General features: G+C 39.0%; 1 long non-coding RNA gene across 1 annotated transcript in view; it reads right to left on the reverse strand.

The window, feature by feature from the left end:
• The window catches only part of LOC142029413 (uncharacterized), a 130,064-nt gene that overhangs the window by 25,836 nt on the left and 85,505 nt on the right, over positions 1-18,723 (reverse strand). The window contains exon 3 of the long non-coding RNA XR_012649910.1: positions 5,191-5,238. This is a non-coding gene — a long non-coding RNA (uncharacterized LOC142029413). The remainder of the gene's footprint in view (positions 1-5,190; positions 5,239-18,723) is intronic.

Raw genomic sequence — 18,723 nt, forward strand, 5'->3', positions numbered from 1 at the left:
GTCTGGTCTTCAACTGGTCTTTAACTGGTGTTAAAATATTATGTAAGAATCTAGATCTGAAATTCAGTGACGTTCATTGGTGGCTTTGGTTACCTTTGTATCAAGATCTGAATTTAAAGAAATAACCTTGTGAGTGTGTAGGAAATTGCACTAAAATCCATAGAATTAATTTCTTAATAGCTATATTAAATGTATTAACTGCCACAGTTAGGTTTTTTTGCCTTATTGTACATTTCCCAGGATGAGAAAACCCTGATTTAATTAGAAGCTTTACTGGGACTGCTAATACCTGGCTTGAAATAAAGAGTCATATGTATTCAGGGCACATGCTCTAGAATGAGGGAGTGGGTGCTATGAATAAAGGATTTTTATACAGAGAGTGTTATGTAGGGTGGGTTTTGGCATTTGTGAAAGCACTGTAGGTTAGTTAGATAGCTGGCTGAAGCAATCAGTGAATTTTTAACTTCTGTCTTTAAGGGTGTGGTACCAGGAGACTGGAAAAGGCAAATATAGTGCTTAGTCTTAAAAAGAAATTAAGACATAAAGAATTGTAGACAAATCAGCTTAACTTCACCTTCTGGGAAAATTCTGAAACAAACAATCTACTCATGAGAAATTGGAAAATAATGGAGAAATGGCACAGTGGTCAAGATAAAGCTGCATACACCAAATCATGTCAAATCAGCCTATTATCTATGAAATATTAACAGTAGTGTAACATAGAGCAGGAACAGATTAAATCATATACCTGTTGATGGTATTAAGGTTTTTGATACTGTGTCAAGTAATACTTTCCAAAACATGGCTTTCATGGAGCTTCTCTAAGGAGTCTGCAAATATCCCTAAATAACTATACCTGAAGTATAAGGCTCAATGATATACTAGAATAGAAGGATGTATCCAGTGGGGCTTCATGGGGATCTGTCATGAGTATGAAGCTATTGATATTTTCATTCAAAATGACATAGTACTGAGCAAGTGTATTTAGTTTGCTTGTGGCACAAATGAAGGACTGCAAAAACTTTGGAGAGCAGGACAAGAATTTGAAAGAAACTTGCCAAAAATAGAGAAAAGGTTCTGGAAAAACAGAATGAAATTCACTAATATACACTTATATATGCTTATGTTTATATGTTTATGCTTAGGTAGGGAGAATTGTATGTACTACAGGATGCAGAAGACTAATTCAGGAACGGCTTTTCAGAAATGTGGTTATATCCCAAATTCCAGCACTTGGTAACAATATCAGGGATTTGCTGTGAAAAGCATAGGAGTGATAATTGCTAAATAAGCTAGAATTTAGTCCTGAATACCTGGGAAGTCATCTTTCCCCTTTACTCAGCTCTGGTAAGGCAGTAACTAGAATGATCAGAAGTTAGAAAATTGTACCTACAGGGAAAGAGTAAAAGAAATGGGGTGGAGAACACAGAGGAATGCAGTGTATAAAATAGCCCAGTGGTTCAGCCGCATGTCACCCAAGGTAGCATGTCTGGGTGACTTTGGTTCTGTTTCACTAAAAAGATAGTTGTTAAACTGTGAAAGTACATAAGTTAAAATCATCCAATAGTGACTAGTAACTCAAGGACTGAAAGGGGAATCTAATGACATAAACCTGAGAAAAAGGTAGAGAATTAGGAAGCAGCAACCCAGGCAGTTCCAAGAAACAATGGAGGTAAATACTTTCCCACCTGACCCATAATTGCCTAGCTGACACAGATTCATTAGGCATGGTGAGGATATTAATGCTTAGCTTGGTAACTGCATGTATCAACCAATGAACACTTTTTCTAGCCCATTACATGAGGTATATCCTGCTTGCAGAGTCCTCCTTTACATAGTAAGAGATGCTCAAGGAAAAGCAGGTGATTACGTGCAGGGTTACAGCAGGAACACAGTAACACTGAAGGACTGGTGCAAAGAAGGGGCAAACCTCTTCTCCAATAGTGGAGCAGCTGAAGTGGCTTTGGATTCTCTGTTGCTAAAGGTCTTGGCAGAAAACCTTAGACAGCCATGTATGAAGGATGTCATAGCTACAGCTGATTTTGTCTCAGACCAAAGAGGCGACATGAAGCTGATTTTCTGTGAGCCTTTGGAGTTTCAGGAATCTACATAAGCACACTGAAAGATGAACTGAGATTAGGCTTAATGTGATATTGGGAACACTGAGTCAGGAGCGATGTCAAGGACTGTGCAGTTTCCCAAGGGCAAGGCATGTCTGAGTCTTGTGATAGCTCAGTGTTTAGCTCATCACAAGAGAAGGAGGTAGAGAATAAGGTCATTAATTTTAACTGGATTATAATGCTCTACTCTATGCCTTCCTTGACTACTATGGCTTATTTTGGAGAGAAGCAGAACAAACACAGTAGAAGTATGAGAAACAGTCATGCTGAGGAAACATGAAATTTCAAGGGGGATAATTTACTCAGGCTCTCCAGTTACTTGGTGTGGACTGTACGAAAGCCTGGCTGCTGGTGATTAGATGTCTTCCTGTGCTCAAACCAGTTTGGCTAGCACTAGCTTACGTATTGTGGAATAATTACTGGAGGTGACTTATTGATATGTCCCCCTCTTAAGGGAAGGTAAACCTCCAGGGTGGAATGCGGTGGATATACAAGAAATCTGTCCCATAGTAATTCCCTAAGCAACATAACCTGCAGTCGTAGATGTTAGCAACACCAGGCGTGCTTAGTGTGCTGACTCTGAGAAGCAACATGGAGGCTGGAGTGGAGTGGAGACACTGCAGGCAGTCTCTGTGATATCACTGGAGGGATGGGGAACTGGAACTACTGGACCAAGAACAGAAGGTCCCTGCATTGAATCCAGGGACCTGGATTCACCTGTAGCAAGGAGGTGAAATAATGGGGGTTCTGTCAACGCTATTGCCTTACTTCTGATTTATATCATAAGTGCCCACTTCTGGAGTAGTAATGCGCAAAATCATGTCCTCTGGGTGAACTGTGCTCATTATAAACTCATTATAATACAAAAACACACCGCCATCCCAAAGGCTACCTGCCTCCAAGGTGCAACCACCACTGAGCACGCACTCTGAATTTTTTCTAGCATATACCTTTAAAAGTAAAGCAAGGAGATTTTATACCAATCATAATAAAGATATGTATGACTAGAGTCACTCAAGCTCCACCTAAAAATAAGAAAATAGTAGAAAAGTGCCTAAGAGAGGAGGACTGTTAGGGAAGATACCATCATAGACAAGTCAGGAGGACATTGCTGACTTCTGGGATCAGTCGACGGGCTGATCCTCTCTTCCCCCCTTAGGGAAGCCTATGGGTAAGATTCAAACCCGCGGTTATACCGAGTGCTTCCACCAGAAACTTAGAAATCTCTGTAGAGTTTTTCCATGATTTAATGCATTTGTAGTCAGCTGTATTATTCATGTTCTTGGTACTTGAACATGCTTTGCAGACAGTGTATTTATCACCGGCAATCCTAAAGAACCTGCACTCCTGTTGCTTTAATAAACTGTACTATTCATTAATCTAGCCATGATAGTTCTCATTGAACGCGACCAAACTTCTTAAGTCTGGCCATGTCAGTTTGTTGAACACGACTAAATTGAAAGTACGTTGCACTACTTGTGCATCCATAATCATGATAGTTCAATATATTGAACGTGACTGGATTTATAGCGTCACACTGGGCATCACTCAAAATCTAAACCTAGCTGGCCCCCGGCCCCTCTGATATCTGAGGACAAGCTGGAATGCAAGGGGATTTATTTTCTGCCAAACTTCTTTAGCCTTTAATGCAACAGGTATACAATGCAGTAGCATGCAGTAACCAGATGCTAGTTGTATCAACATCATTTGGTGAATTCCATTACAATCTGTGGAAGCTGAACAGGCTTATTATTTTGAAAATTGTGTCAGCAATAATAAAACAACCCCCTATCAAAAGCTCCCACCAGGGGAAAATAACTGGCAAACACCTCAAGATAGTGTGTATGAATTAAGATGCTGTTGGTTCAGTAGAACCGTGCCAGCTAAAGATCTGTTTAAAAAATTAGATTCCTGACATAAATTACAAGTATTGCCTAATCTTATTTTTAAAAAAACAGTAATTAGGTTTCACTCCTACAAGCAGTAGGATAATTGTGTCCCAAAGGTCTGGAAAAAGGTTAAACAATTAGACTATATTTGCAAATGAATATATCCTGATTGGCACTTGAAAGGATAAAAGGTTCATTTGAAGTCATGTCCATGGCTATCAGGCTTAGTGCTAACTTAAAAACATCTCTTCAGATACCTCTGGCCCTTGGATGGAATTTGAGCAAAGGTTTCCATCTAATCACAGCAAGGAGTGCACTGAGCAATCCAGCTGACTTCTTGTTTCAGTGACTGAATATTAGGATTTATTATTAGTTGGTAAATTATTGATTATTGGGTCAATATATCTTGAAATTCAGCTCAATAAAGCACAACATTTATTTATCACAGCAATTTTAGAGACAAGTAAACTGAAACAAAGGTTGATTTATGAACCCACCAAAGGTCACACAAGTGAGTTAGCAGCAAAACAAAGAATAGGTCTTCTGAATGCCAGCTTCCAGTCCAACACCTGCACTACTGGGTTTAAAACAAGTAGTACAGAGAAACAAAGCAGACTGACAGGGCAGGAAATTGATGGTAAATGATACAAGAAATATCATTATAGAAGTAATTTTGTTTCTTGTGTGTGGCAAAGTCCAGGTTAAATGCAATTCAGAATGATTTCTGGCTCAACTATGCAGAAGTGTAGTCCAAGCCAGTAGTCTATGCCATTACACACATTGGGCTACAAAGTGATGAGGCTGGTGGAAAAAAACAATGGAATTCAATCATATCATAACTGCTGATCTTTTCAAAAATTCTTCAGCTATATATGGAGATTTATCTCCGATACGGCATAGACATTAAATTTAATGGCATTCTTTGCTCATTGCATTAGCTTGATTTAAAATGGCAGCTAAAATATTTCTTCTAGGAGGTAATTTGAGTTAATCTGTTGAATTATGCTTTCAGTAGTTGTAAAATACAGAACAGTAAGCAAGATAGTGGATAAACCAAAACAGTAGTATAAAAATCTGTAACTATTCTGCATTACTGAAACAGAAGTACAGGACATAGATTGCAGGATATTTCCTTTTCATTGATTTTGATACCTCAGAATTTCTAGAACTGGAGAACATACCTTGGAGCACAAGCAAAACCACACTGAAGTCTAGGCTTAGATCTTGTTCTGCAAGAAGTAAAGGAAGAAGAATTAGAATTGCTTGAAAATATGAAGAAGAATTTAATTATTCACAGATAATTATTTAATTTCTGTGTTTCATAACCAGCAAATCTAGAACATATTTTAAGTTTTAATTATCTCCCTATATAGGAGTTAAAACATAAAAAACAACCAACTTTCCTTGCTAAGTGGAAACATTTTTGTGGTAAATAGTAATAGTATGGATGCAAAAATCTTAAACAGGATTAGAGGAATTCTTTCATACCTTGGAGAAATTAATTGCCCACACTGATGGTGTTGATTCATCATGCACTCCTAAAAAGAGTACAGTAAGATTTTTTTCAATATGCAGCTGTTCATAGAGCTTTTCCTCAAAAGTCAGTCATCTCAATTGCATGCTCTTCCTATACATGAGGATGATAATCATAGAGTCATAGACTGGTTTGGGTTGGAAGGGACCTTAAAGATCATCTAGTTCCATGCCCCTTCCATGGGCAGGGACACCTTCCTCTAGACCCGGTTGCTCAAAGCCCCATCCAACCTGGCCCTGAACACTTCCAGGGATGGGGCATCCACAACCTCTCCGGGCAACCTGTTCCAGCGCCTCACCACCCTTATAGTGAAGAATTACTTCCTTGCATCTAACCTAAATCTATGCCATATCCATACTAAGTTGAAATAATAAGTGCTTAAATACAGAGTAGTTAACACAACTTCTCTGCAACACTATATCCTCTGCATACAGCCACGTCATCTCCATTTTATTGAAAAGTGATGTCTGAAAAATAAATCTGTTGTTTGAGAAAATTCAGTAAGATTCTTTAAATGGAGTCTACTATTCCAAAAGGAGTAGGGAAAGGACATAAAAATTAGCTCCATAAGTAAACCAAACAACATAGGAAAAAAATCTTTAGAAAGTTGTTGACCTAGTTACCATGGCTGTTGTTAGGCTTCACCACTAAATAGGGAGACAGAAAGATACTTGGAGTATGTATCACGCAGTGTGAATAGTGAAAGTAAATAGGTAGATTTAGATGTATTCTTACCCTCTGTGATGCCTGCCTTCCTAGTTCATAGAAGTATAAACCTCCTTCTACAAAAATGTTCTTGGAGGGTTATGTATTCTTTTCAGCCAGAGACTGGTGAATGTATATGCTGCTCTGTGTTTGGTGAGATTCTGAATTAATTCTCATGGACCCATCAGCCAGGCTGCAGGACTTCCACACTGCTTTTGCAGGGGCAGTGCTCACTGGCAAGGCCACATCTCCACTCCTGACATCAAATGTATGCATACACCAAATATTTAGACCTAGTTTACCTAGGAACCTTCTTAACAAAGGTAGATGAGGGCAGAGCCTTTTCAGCTAAGTAGCACATTTGAGCACAGTATCCATTCTGTCAACACATGAATGCAACTGGAAAAAATCCTAAAAAAGTCCAGGAGCTGGCTGGGATAAAGTAAAAACCTCTGTTTTTTCAGCCTGGTAGTGCTGCTTAATAGGCCTAACTGAGAGTAGCTACTTCCATGGATAAGCATTTGATGGGAGAGGTGCAATCCTTGGTTGTGGCAGCAGCAGTTATTCTTGCCTGTAGCGTGAGAGACTGAAAGAGTTAATGCCTCCAACACTGTGGTGGGGCAAGTTCTGCTTCAGGACTGACTGCATAGCAAAGAACTCTGCCTAGCAAGGAAGCCCAGGTGAAGAGCAGCTGGTCAGCACCCATCAGCACCAGGAGGGGAGGGCTGGGGAGGTCAGGTCGTGCCGGAGGGTGCACAGCTCCCTGCTCTGATGTGCTGAGCAGGGCAGCTCACCCTGCAGGGAATGGGAAGCTACTCCCCAAACGACCCCCAAGCCCAAAGGCTCACAAACCGCTCATGACACCTAATTAGCCTAATGAGTTCGAGTGTCCGCCCAAAGGAGGGGCAAGGATGATAAAAGGACATGAACTGAAGCCCCCTATTGTGTGCAAGCCCACTGGGAGCGGAGCCCTCGGCTGATGGGACTGATGCTGGACCCAGGACCGGTGACATCTTTCTCTTTTTTTTCTGTCATCCCTCTCTGAGAAAGAGTCTGGAAAGCAAGGGGGTCTGCTCTGAACCTCCTGACCCAGCGAGAGGGCTCGCCTTATTGTCTGCCCTGAACCGATCCCCAGATAAGCGAAGCCTGTAGTGTATGTTTGGTGACGTAGGGTTAGCCCATGTTACACAGTTTACTGATGTAGTTTCATGCCAGTTTTTGTGGTGAGCATGCCAGTTCTTGTGAGCAAATAACAATTGAGTTTTGTGAGTTAAAGGATCCCTGCTGTCGTTTCACCTTAATCCTGACCTGGGAATCTGCAAACCTGAGTCATTGTCCTGAGAAATTTGGATGTGAGCATGTAGGTAATTAGTCCATGTGAGGAGGGTGTGATAACCTGCTGATAAAATTCAGTGGCCTCAGAGCTTGTTCTGGAGGCCTTGACCACAGGTCTCTATACCTGAATTTAATCAATATGGTGTGGTCATCTGCACACTGTAATCCTCCTGCAGTGCTTCTGCAGATATCTAAGGGAGTTTTCTATTCAGGCCAAAGAAAAGCTGTGCTCAAATTGTAGGAAGTTCCTCATGACTTATTATAGGAATTGATAGTCCTTTAGTGAAAAGATGGGTTAACAAGTGTTAAGCAAAAAGAATTTCAGGTGTAACTGGTTTCAACTGGAATGTCTGCCTACTTGACTCAGGAATGTTACTGGGAAAGCTGATGCCCTGCCTTGTGAGTACATGCTTCAGGGGTGTCATGGAATGAAAAACAGGACAGCAGCTGTGTTACTGCATTGCTTTGCTATGGTGGTTACAGTTTATTTTCAGCATAAATTGATCAGGACTTTGTTCTTTATCATTAACTGTCTCTCTGTACTGCTTTCCTCTGGAAAAAGGATGATTTAATAGACACAAGTATCACAGTGAGAAGTGGGATAGTAAGAGGAGCCCAAACCGGTTATGCTAGTTTTGTTTTCCTCCTTTAGTCTCTGAGCAATAGGTAAAGCTTTCCTAGGCACCAAATAACTTGACTGCCTAAGGTCTGGGTCTGGATTGGACTTAAACCCTTGTATGCCATTGACCTTTAGTAAAGCTGAGATTCCTAAGAGCTAGTTTTGTAGCACTTCAATGTCTAGATTGGTTAGCAGACTTTGAATGTGTCACCCAGGATCCTTTCTGTTGGATAGTCCCTTCAAACCTTGAGAATGGTCAAGCACAAAGAAATGTGTAAAACAAGTCTTGAAGAGATTGAAGAGATTCCTGGGCCCTACATCTCCTTTGCTGTGAGTTTTCTCCTACTTCCTTATAATGAAGTTTTTGTCTCACTTAAAAAAAGAAAAAAGTCACAGTAGGTGAACTTTTTTCTTTCCAAGAAAGGGGTGTAGGGTGAAGAAACCCTATAAAAACAGAGCCTGAAGTGAAAAGCTCACATTGATGAGCAAAAATCTAAATCCCTCAGATTATATCATTATAATTTGATTATATATTTATCTCCAAAGACCTGCACCAGCCTTGAAATAATTTCTGTCTTCCCTTGACCTTGGAAGATTTCCAGAAAAAAGCTACACAATCTGGAGAGCTTTAACACAGGTCATGTAGGAATAATTCAGAGGCTCTATTTAAGGAACATATGCTGCATCCACTTATTTCTAAGAGACGCAAGGATAAAAACTTACCACCCTGAAGGGAAAGAAAGTGCAAAAAAGTATGACAGTGGGGAACAAATCAAAACTTCCAGGAAAAAATATATCGCATTAAAATCCAGCAGGTATCCATTTTTTTCTTTTTAGAGAAAACACTGCTTAAAGTAGCAGTGAATAGTGGTTTATTATTTTCAAATACAACTACCGTTCTTTCTGTTTGGGAGCCAAGATTTCTCCTTAACAGAAGAAAGATTCTGATTCTTTGTACGTGTATATAAATCAAGTGCAATTGCTCACCAGGAAATAGCCATGCCAGGTTTACACCATCATATATGGGACTGCATCTGTTCTGTTTTCCTCCCTGTCCGGAACTACTAAGCAATGGTGAATACTGACTTTTTTTTTTTTATGAAGTGGTGTTAAAGAAGTGTAATTCCAGCCACTACTGCATTAGGACAAGGATAGTATGGGTAAAAGCAATCGCAGATTAGAATATCAATATCCATAAAGAGCCTGGGTTTGTAAAGCCTCCTTGGAAAGAGCTTGTGCAATGAGCTGCCTTCAGATGTGTTTGTGAATACATCCTGAAGTAAGGGTGTGACCTATATAGACAGAATTCTTAAGAAGGGTGGGGAAAATAAACTGGGATTTTCCACCTCAGTTTTCTTGCCTCTTGGTTGTATGATTACAATCTCACCATGTTTCCATGAAAGTGGCAATGCCCACAGTAAGCTGTGCAGTCTCTAGACAGCTGGACAAGACCCTTTGTAGGGTTCAAACAGGTTAGAAAGCAAGAGAAATTTTGAAAATAAGTTTGAGAAGACACCAAGTACAACAGCAACCTGTGCCTGAGAGCATTCTGTGATTCATGCAGTGCTCCAGCAGCAAGGCTTGGCAAGGCAGGCAACAGAGCCCAGTGCAGCAAGGAATGTAACACTTTTAGATGCCACTTAATGCAGCTGCCTTTATTTTGAGACACAAAGGCTTTACCTGAAGGCACTGTAAAAACCATTCAGCAGTATCGCTGCTGTCTGTCACCTAATCTGAATCATCAGATTCATCAGTGACTCTGTGCTGTAACTAGTACTTAATGGGCTGGAAAAATCGAAGGAGGATTGCTAGGCTTGTTCTACCTTTTCTTCAAGTTCATGCAGAACACAAACAACACAGTTTTTCATCTTATTTCCTAGTTGCTACTCTGTTTCTGAAGGACAAAAGCAAGTCTTATGCATTATATTACTGGTGTAGCATGTCTTTTGCTGCATATCTTTCATGCCAAATAGTGTTTTTTTTTAAATTTGAGTCACACATTAATCATTATGCATGTATTTTGTTTTGCAAACATACATGGGAATGTGTACACATTTATGACTAATTTTCAAATCTGAGGTGTTTAAGCAGAGACATCGAAGACTGGCTTAGTTTGAAACACCACTATGGAGACACAGTTGTTAGCTAGACCACCTTTAAACAGTTACTTGAGATCTTTCTTCCATACTAGCCAAATAAATACATCCTTCAGTGCAATAAAATAAGTTCAGAATGTGCACAGAGTTTTGTTGTGTAGTGTACATATTTTGGCTCTAAAATGCTTTATATGCACCACAGTTAAATGTTGTGGTGAAGAAGGTTTTATTTTCTTATCCAAAAAGATTTTGTTCCTGACTGGCTTAAAACTGGGTTATGGTCTATCAGTGTGATGGATATCATGCTCTAGGGGTAGTGTCTGGAAACCATTTGTGTAAGTCTATGCACTGCCCAAGGGTGACAGTTCAAAATTTCTTAGCAAAACTGCAAATTCATCTTCCCAAAGTATGCTCTTTAGCCTGAGTCACCTTGTCAAACAGGTGACAGCAGATGAAAATTCACTGGTGTTCAGTTCCTTGCCCAACAAAGTCATTGGCTCTGCTGTTTCAGAGTTCAAAGCAAAAAGGCTATTTTCTTTTTGCAAGCCTCTGCAATCCTCCTACATGCTCAATAGTCATAACACCTTGCTCTTTGACCATCAATGGGTTTCTGCCATATCTGCCTGTTGCCAGGGTCTAGGGAGACCACTGGATGTAGATCCATTATTACTGTAGATTAATGGGGAGGAGGAATTAAATGTAAATCTGAAAGCATTTAACCATGAGTGGAAAAACTGTGCAAAAGCTTAAAACTGTAGACTCAGAAGATGTGGACACATATTTAGCTAACAGTCACAAGAGCATCCCAGACGCCTTTAGAAGACCTTGAACAGAATAAACAAGAAGACAAAAAAAGAAAGATGCCAATTAGAAGAACACAGGTACGTATTCCACGATAAAGGGAACTTGGCACAAAGAATCTCAATTCGGCAGTTTATCTTGACCAATTAGACTGAGACAAGTTTCGCATGTTTTAGTTGGTATAACCAATTATGTCCTATGTTTATGTGTGTACAGAGTTAGTATAACCAATTATGTCTCATGTTTATGCGTGTGTACAGAGTTGATATAACCAATCATATTTTATGCTTGTGTGCGTGTACAGTGACTTTGCAGAATATGTGATTATAAATATGTGTGTGTTTTAGCAATAAACGTTGTCTGCTTTCAACTTTACAGGTGTCCGTTTATTTCTACCTCCTGCAAGAAGAAACCTAATTAGAGGGGTGGACCTATAGCTAACCTGTTTTACTAATCTTTCAGATCAATTTTTCTGTTGGTGAATGACACATTCCTTTTAATATAATTCCTTAAGCAACCTTGTGAAAGAGAATGGCTGATTTTTAACACAGTCAGAACCTGTACGTTCTATAACCTCAAGTTCAAACTGAAAAGGAATTGGAGAAGTATTTACTAAGTCTGGTCAGAAAACATTTGACTACAGTTTTGGCTATGTTTTCTTAACTTAGGTGTTCTTTTTTACTGGGGGGGGGACGGGACCTGAAAGCTGATTTCAGTGGCAAAACACTACTTTCCTCTCAGATATGACATTTTTTTTGTAGAGGTCACAGAAAATGTGTGGGTATTTTAAGGGAAATGGTGTACAGAACTGTACAGGAAAAGGGTGATCCAATATCTTTCAGACATTCTTGAGACAAAAAAGCACAATAACTTAAGATGCTCTTTTTGCACGGTGTCAGTCTAAGAATGAGGTGCTCCTTTTTCAAAATGTTGAAGATTTCCTCAAACAAAATTGTGAACCAAAACCTGCTTGTTTATTGAAGGGCAAACACATCACTTTTCTAACTCCATTATGAATGATAAAGGGATATGTGGGATAGATTCATCCACAAATTTCAGAAGGGCAACTCCATTCATCGGGTTGAGAATTCAGCCTTGTATGAAGCCAGAATATAAAATGATGGTACTAGGAAAAGTAAGCAGCAATGGGATATTTCATCTTTTCCTTTCCAAGAGATTTTTTTTCTCTCTAATAAATCCCAAATTCATTTAAAATGCATAGCACTGAGTTACAAACTTACATGGCAAAGTTAAAGTATGAGAATGTGGATTTGCCAGATAATCAAAAGCAGCTCTTTATGGTTTAAACAAAATAAATGAAAAATACTTTAATAAGCAGTCAGCAGTTTTAGTTTCAGTAACTTGCCAGATGCTACTGCGTACTTGTATAGTAGCTGCAACATGCAGCCTGAATCATGTAGACACTTAAATGAGCATTTGCCACAGGCACTATGGAGAAGCCGTGTATTACAGATTACATTGTTATGGTGGTCTTTGCATGCCATGATAAAACAGAATCAGAAAGCTCCCCTTCTCATTGTCTTATAGATAAGCTATCTCCTTTTCCTTGGCTGAGATGCATGAAAATGTGCCCTCCCTTTCTGTTTCTACATCTAGAAAATGCATGTGTGAGAGTAATCACACATAAAATCAAAATTTATTGCTGTGTAAAGGCCATTTACAAACCTAAAACCCCTGGTTTGCTGCTATAAGCATAGTGTGGAAGAGACTTGAAGGGCTAATCTCCTAATTCTGTGGGAAAATGGTGAAGTGTGAAACTCATTGTGGGAAATCTCTTCCTTTGGAGTAAAACCGTGGACCTCAGGAGTATGACCATGCAATAATAAACTAAAAGCCTATTCAGTTTTCTACCTTCTTATCAGCTCTTCTAATGTTTCTGCCAGAGATAGTTACACTGTAATGAACCTGTGACAAAGAAGCAGTCTGCTTCCACCCTCTTTACAGCACTTGCTTCTGACCCATTTGTAGCACAGGGCATCAGGAGGCAGCTAACAAAGTCAGTGCAAGTTTAACAGCTGCACTATTGTCGCAGGATTATAAATAGTCACAAGAAATGTCCCTTGATCTCCTCAGAGCTGACCTGGGATGAGGAATTGTTTAAGAGGTTAGGACTTTTTTGTTTATTTGGGGGAGGGGTTTTAGTAGCCTGAATTGTTTTTTAATCCATTACAAGTGTTACTGAAGTCTCCTATCACTCAAAGGGATTAGAAAGCAAATATTTATCTCTGTTGTTTCAGTTTGTTTACTTTGCATTTGACTGAACTTTGGATATTGCCAATTTCATAGAAAATGATTGCCCACTGGTGGGAACAGGGAGCAGAGATAATAGTGATTCCAGCTGTCACAGTTCTCCTGGGAAGCTCTGGGATGATGAAGCTGCTTTTTGCCCCTTTTTATGAGCTGGGCCCAGCACATTGAAGAGCCATTGGGATTCCCGTCACTGGCTTTTGTGGTTGCACGGGCAGCCCTCCTCCAGCCTCACCACTGGGGACGTGTGCCCTAACCTCATACCAGAGCAACAGCAGGTAACAAAGACAGTAGGAGAAGGGGGGGGAACCCCTACAGACTCTCCCAGGAAAAAAGCTAACATCAGCACTGCCTCTTTGGCTTCTCTTCTTTGAGGAGATTAATGACTACTTTATTCCAACACAGCAAAGTATTTTTCACACAGGCTTAACTCTGGGTGCTGGAAATTCAGTGGAAATCAGACTACTTATGTAAGGACACACTTGTAGAAAATAGCGTAGAGATATCTTTGTGTCAAACCAAAGGTAAGCTTCTTGATCAGCCAAATCCTATTTGAAATTCTCAAAGCCTTGTAGGTGGTCACAAAAGGAACTGCTCACATATAATTTAGCGTGGTACTAGCCACATAAAAGTGGCGATGTCTTGGAAGCAAACAGGAAACGGGTTTTTCTAAAAGAATTAAAGTAGTAATAAATAACATCATCTTCAGATATTGCAAGGGCAAAGAGGGAGAATGAGTCACTTCCCATTTGCAGGAATTACTGCAAGGAAAGAGACTCATTCTATCTTCATTTTTTTTTAGAGTCTTCATGTGAAGAATGCAAACCTGCCTACTTGCAAAAGTAAAGCTAGGTGTGGCTGGAAGTCTTGGAAGGGTCTTGGCTGAAAACACAAAAATCTTAGCAAGTTCTGCAAAGTTCAGCTGGAATCTCCTGGAGCCTTACTGAATGCTTTGTATTCCAGCCACCTGGCCCAAGCCCACCTAACATTCAAACTGAGCTGTATTAATCAAGAAGGAACTAAATTATTTGATCTGAAACCCAGAATACTGAGCACGAAATGAAAAAACAGGCAGTTATAGACATACAGCTGATGTATTTCTCTGCAGACATGCAGTGCCTGACTTTGGTGGAGCTATTAGTGAGCAAGAGCAGCAGGTTTTAGATATATTGCCACATCTTGTGTAGTAAATTGAGGCAGCTCTATTGAAGTCAGTCACTGCATAACTGTAAGGTGAGACAAGACTTTCCTGCCACCTGCCTGATTAAGACAGCCACCCTGTGAGTACTGAAGTCCTAATCTAACACTACCCTCAGCAGAGATGCTGGCAAATGCAACAGACATGGTGTTTTTTGAAAAGGAATACGCAACTGCTAATTACTATCTTGCTGACCCTATTAAGGTGCTATAGCTGTGCAGAAACGTGAGCAAGGCCTTCACACAGATGCCAAAGAAGTTTGTTTGATGCACATACAGCATTGCTAATATAGAGATTTATTCTGTTGCCAATTAATTGGGGTTCCTTTTTATTTTAAAGGGAAAATAAACATGCATTTTTGTAAAATTATGTTTGGGTTGTTGCTGGAAATTTTTTTTTCTTAAGTTACAACAAAAAAAGTTGAGGGGAATAGAATAATAAGGGGTGATGTAAGTTTGAGTAAAGTGCTTGAGATAACAAATAAGAATTGTGAATTTATCTATTTATTATCTATTAACTGATGTGGTTATGACAGGTTTAGGAAGTGAACAAGATATAAAATATGAAAAGATATTGAAAGAAGAAATTCTTTGGACCATTTGCCAGTATATTTTCCAGTATGTGAATTCATTATATTTCTCTCTGATTATGTTCAGGTAAAAAAGCAAACTATTTTGATTTTTAGCAATAAAAAATCTAACTCTCCCTCTTTCTCAGTTTCTACTTAACTAAATCTTTGACTTTATATAATAGTGGTAATGTGGCTGGTCAAAATTAAGCTAGAAGATACAACTAATTTAGCCCAATTGAATAGTAAGGTAAATGTGGTAATCATGAAACTTTATTGATGCAACTTTATTAAAACTATAATGTATCTCAGTGCACAACAAAGCATGAACAAGGAGATGAAATCTTGTGCCAGTCCTGCGTATTCATTTAATTAAAGGCTGAAAAAAAATCTTTTTTCTCTTTCACACAAATATTGTAAAAATAGTATATTTCTTTAAAAAAAGTGTTATTAAAATTAACCAAGAAGCCAGCAGTATTCCTTCTCACAGTACTCTTTTTAACACAATTGCTTCCCTCCTTTATGGATGTATTGTTTTTAAAACATGAATAAAAAGATAAGGCTTCTGAACAAAAAAAAAATATTCAGAATCACCTTTCACCCTTCTACTGAGCGGAGGAAGAAATAAGAAACTGTCTGTTATGTCCGAGATGTGCTGTATACACAGCTCGTTCTGAGAGCTGCGCTCCATGATAGCATCCTGTGTGTGGACAGCACCAAGAGAGCAGTCTTACGTAAAGCCAGTGGCAACGTACTCTACATGACATCTGCTGGGACTAAGCCATAACAAGCAAACATGCTAGTATATGGTTTGGCATCTGATTAAACCAAGAGTTTAGAAACCACCTGAAAATCCTGCCGAACTTGTGGCCTTTGTCACATGAAAACTCCCCAACAGTAGTGTCAGCACCCCTCCAACTGCTTCCCAGACTGATACCCATATCTGCTTCTACAACATCACTGAACCATAACAAATGACAGATCTTTGTAAATAAATAATGATAATACTCCAAAGGCTTGCCTAAAGCCAGCTGCCGCTGTGAAACTAATATAGCTCTGCAAGGACTGTGAGACCTAGAAAACATGCTGAGATGCAGAGGGCTCATCCTAGCAAAGGGAAGGTTAAGCGGTGATTTGATCACAGTTTATAGATATATGCAAGGAGAGAAGACCTCTCATGCCAGACAGCACTTTGATTTAGCAGATAAGCTGGAAGCTAGATAAAATGAAAATGAGACAAACTTAAAATGAAAACGTGCACATTTTTCACACTAGTCTAGTATTGGAATAGATTTTGAGGTCTGTGACAGTTTATCCAGCTCTTGAATTCTTTAAATCTAAGTAGCCTGTCTTCCTATGAGACATGATGTCATTCAAGCGCATTGCCATTTGGCAGGATGCAGGACTCACTCAAAGGAATTTTATGCTATGTCTGTACGAGCTTCAAACCAAGTGATCATAAATGTTTCTCTCCAGTGCTAACATCTTTAAATGGAATTGCTGCCCTGATGAAGTCAACGGCAATTTTCACCCTGCTTTCTGTGGGAGCAGGATTTTATTTCACAAACACATAACTGTTTGCAATTTGTGCTCTTGGCTCCAATGGCTTCATATCACCTAACTATATTTGGTGATTGCTTATCTACTAAATTATAAAGTGTTGCTGGTGATGCCTCTTAACCACTACAGAAGCTGATTGCCTGTATGCATTGCCCATTACAACTCATTCCTTTTACATGATGTTCACCCACTTCCTCTCCTCCTACTAAGATATATGTCAAGACATTGGTGAAGATAAGAATAGTTCATTGGACCCTGTATAAGTAGCTTGTGATGGAATAAATTTTACCTCAGAACTTTTGAAATTGTGTTACTATTAAAAATGAAGCATGCCAATTAGGTTTATTGACTTTCTGGTAGCTTCACTTGAGATCCAGCTAAATCTCTGAGATTAAAACTTCCCACTAGTTGGTTTGCTCTTGACTTTTATCTCAAAGTTCATGTCATTTGCTGTTCTGTGAAGTTTTGAAGTGGCTTTTATAGAACAAAATAGCCCTTCAAGGCAAAAGCAAATGTTTGAAATAACAGACAAAAATATGCATTTCTGTAGGTGCTAGCTAGGAATAATACAAAGGAACATCATTAGAAAATGTAGGATGCTTGTGAATGGAATCCTTTCTACCAGTAAGACTATTATTACTGGCAATTAGATTAACGAAGCTATTGACTGATTACATAAAAGGTCTCCTTCCCACCCCTCGATTACCAGGTACATGATGGATGAGGCAGGCATGCACAAAGCACAATACATCATTAATCTTTGGGTCTAATGGGGTTATTAGTACTGTGTCAGTACATCAAACTCACACATCCATCTGCCTATCAGAACAGATTACACACTCTACAGCACTCAAGAGACAGAAAACTGATACCAACTGATAGGCCATCAGGACATCTTTAAAGTCTGGCATAATTCTCTTACTGCTACTTTTGTTAGCCTGTAGATTTATTTCTTCAGGAATTTGAGAGCAGTAGAGGAAAAAAATGAAAAATTCCATAAAAACATTAATTCCATTCCACCTAGGAAAGGAAAAATCCTTAGTCATAATTTTTATTATTTTGAGGAAAAATAATTCTCAGAGGAAGTTTTTGCAGAGTTGTGATGACATCCATCACAGATATGCAATATAAGCAATATGAATGCAATGCCTTGAAATATGGAAGCAATGATTACAGGATAAGCAAACAAAAGGAAGAAGCTTGTATATTTCCTTACTCCTGTGTTTTACCATGTGTAAGTCATAGAGGTGATTATTACACTTAAGAGGAAACCTTAACATATATTTTAATTTGATATTTTACGACTGTTCCTGTTTGACGTGCCATGTAAAAGGAAGTCTTATCTGCTTTAGGCTTCAAAACACTATCAACATCTTATACTGGAAATGTACATGATCAACGCAGTTTTTGCATGTACTTTAGGAGAGATGGGGTATGAATTTAAGGTGCAAGACAACACAGCAACGCTTGAGCTAGAGTCTGTTATAACAGTGTTAATAGTGCTCCCTTGGCAGAGTGCCATAACTTGTAATCATTTTGCTTCCATTTGAGCAAGCTGGCTTAAGCTGGGCCTTTGAGTGCTAACTCATTTTTCTATATATGGCACTGCAATGTGCCACGTGCTTTAAATGGAACTGCTAGATGTTAGAAGGGTAAGAGGATAAAGGAAGCTAGGTTAGACACAGGACAGTCACAGTGTCGAGTCTGCTGAATAAAAGGTAAAAAAGCTGACAGAAAAGTAAGTGGAAAGCAAAGTTTATAAGCAATGAACTGCTATTATTCTCCTTATTTTGACATAAAATCTGAGTATGGGATTTTTTTCATTGAAACTTGATTTTTGTTATTCTTGAAAATGAAACTGATTGTTGATTAACATACTTATTTTATTTTGTTAATGAAAAAAAAAAAAATTATCTTCTCTGTAGATCCCCATGCTGTGCCAGAGATTACAGGTAGGTAATCTCTGTGCATACTTTTTTGGGTGACATTTTATTTTGGAGGACAAAGTTGTGCCACCTTAGCTTCCTAGA

This window comes from Buteo buteo, chromosome 3, assembly GCF_964188355.1.
Source record: "Buteo buteo chromosome 3, bButBut1.hap1.1, whole genome shotgun sequence".
Lineage (NCBI taxonomy): Eukaryota > Metazoa > Chordata > Aves > Accipitriformes > Accipitridae > Buteo > Buteo buteo.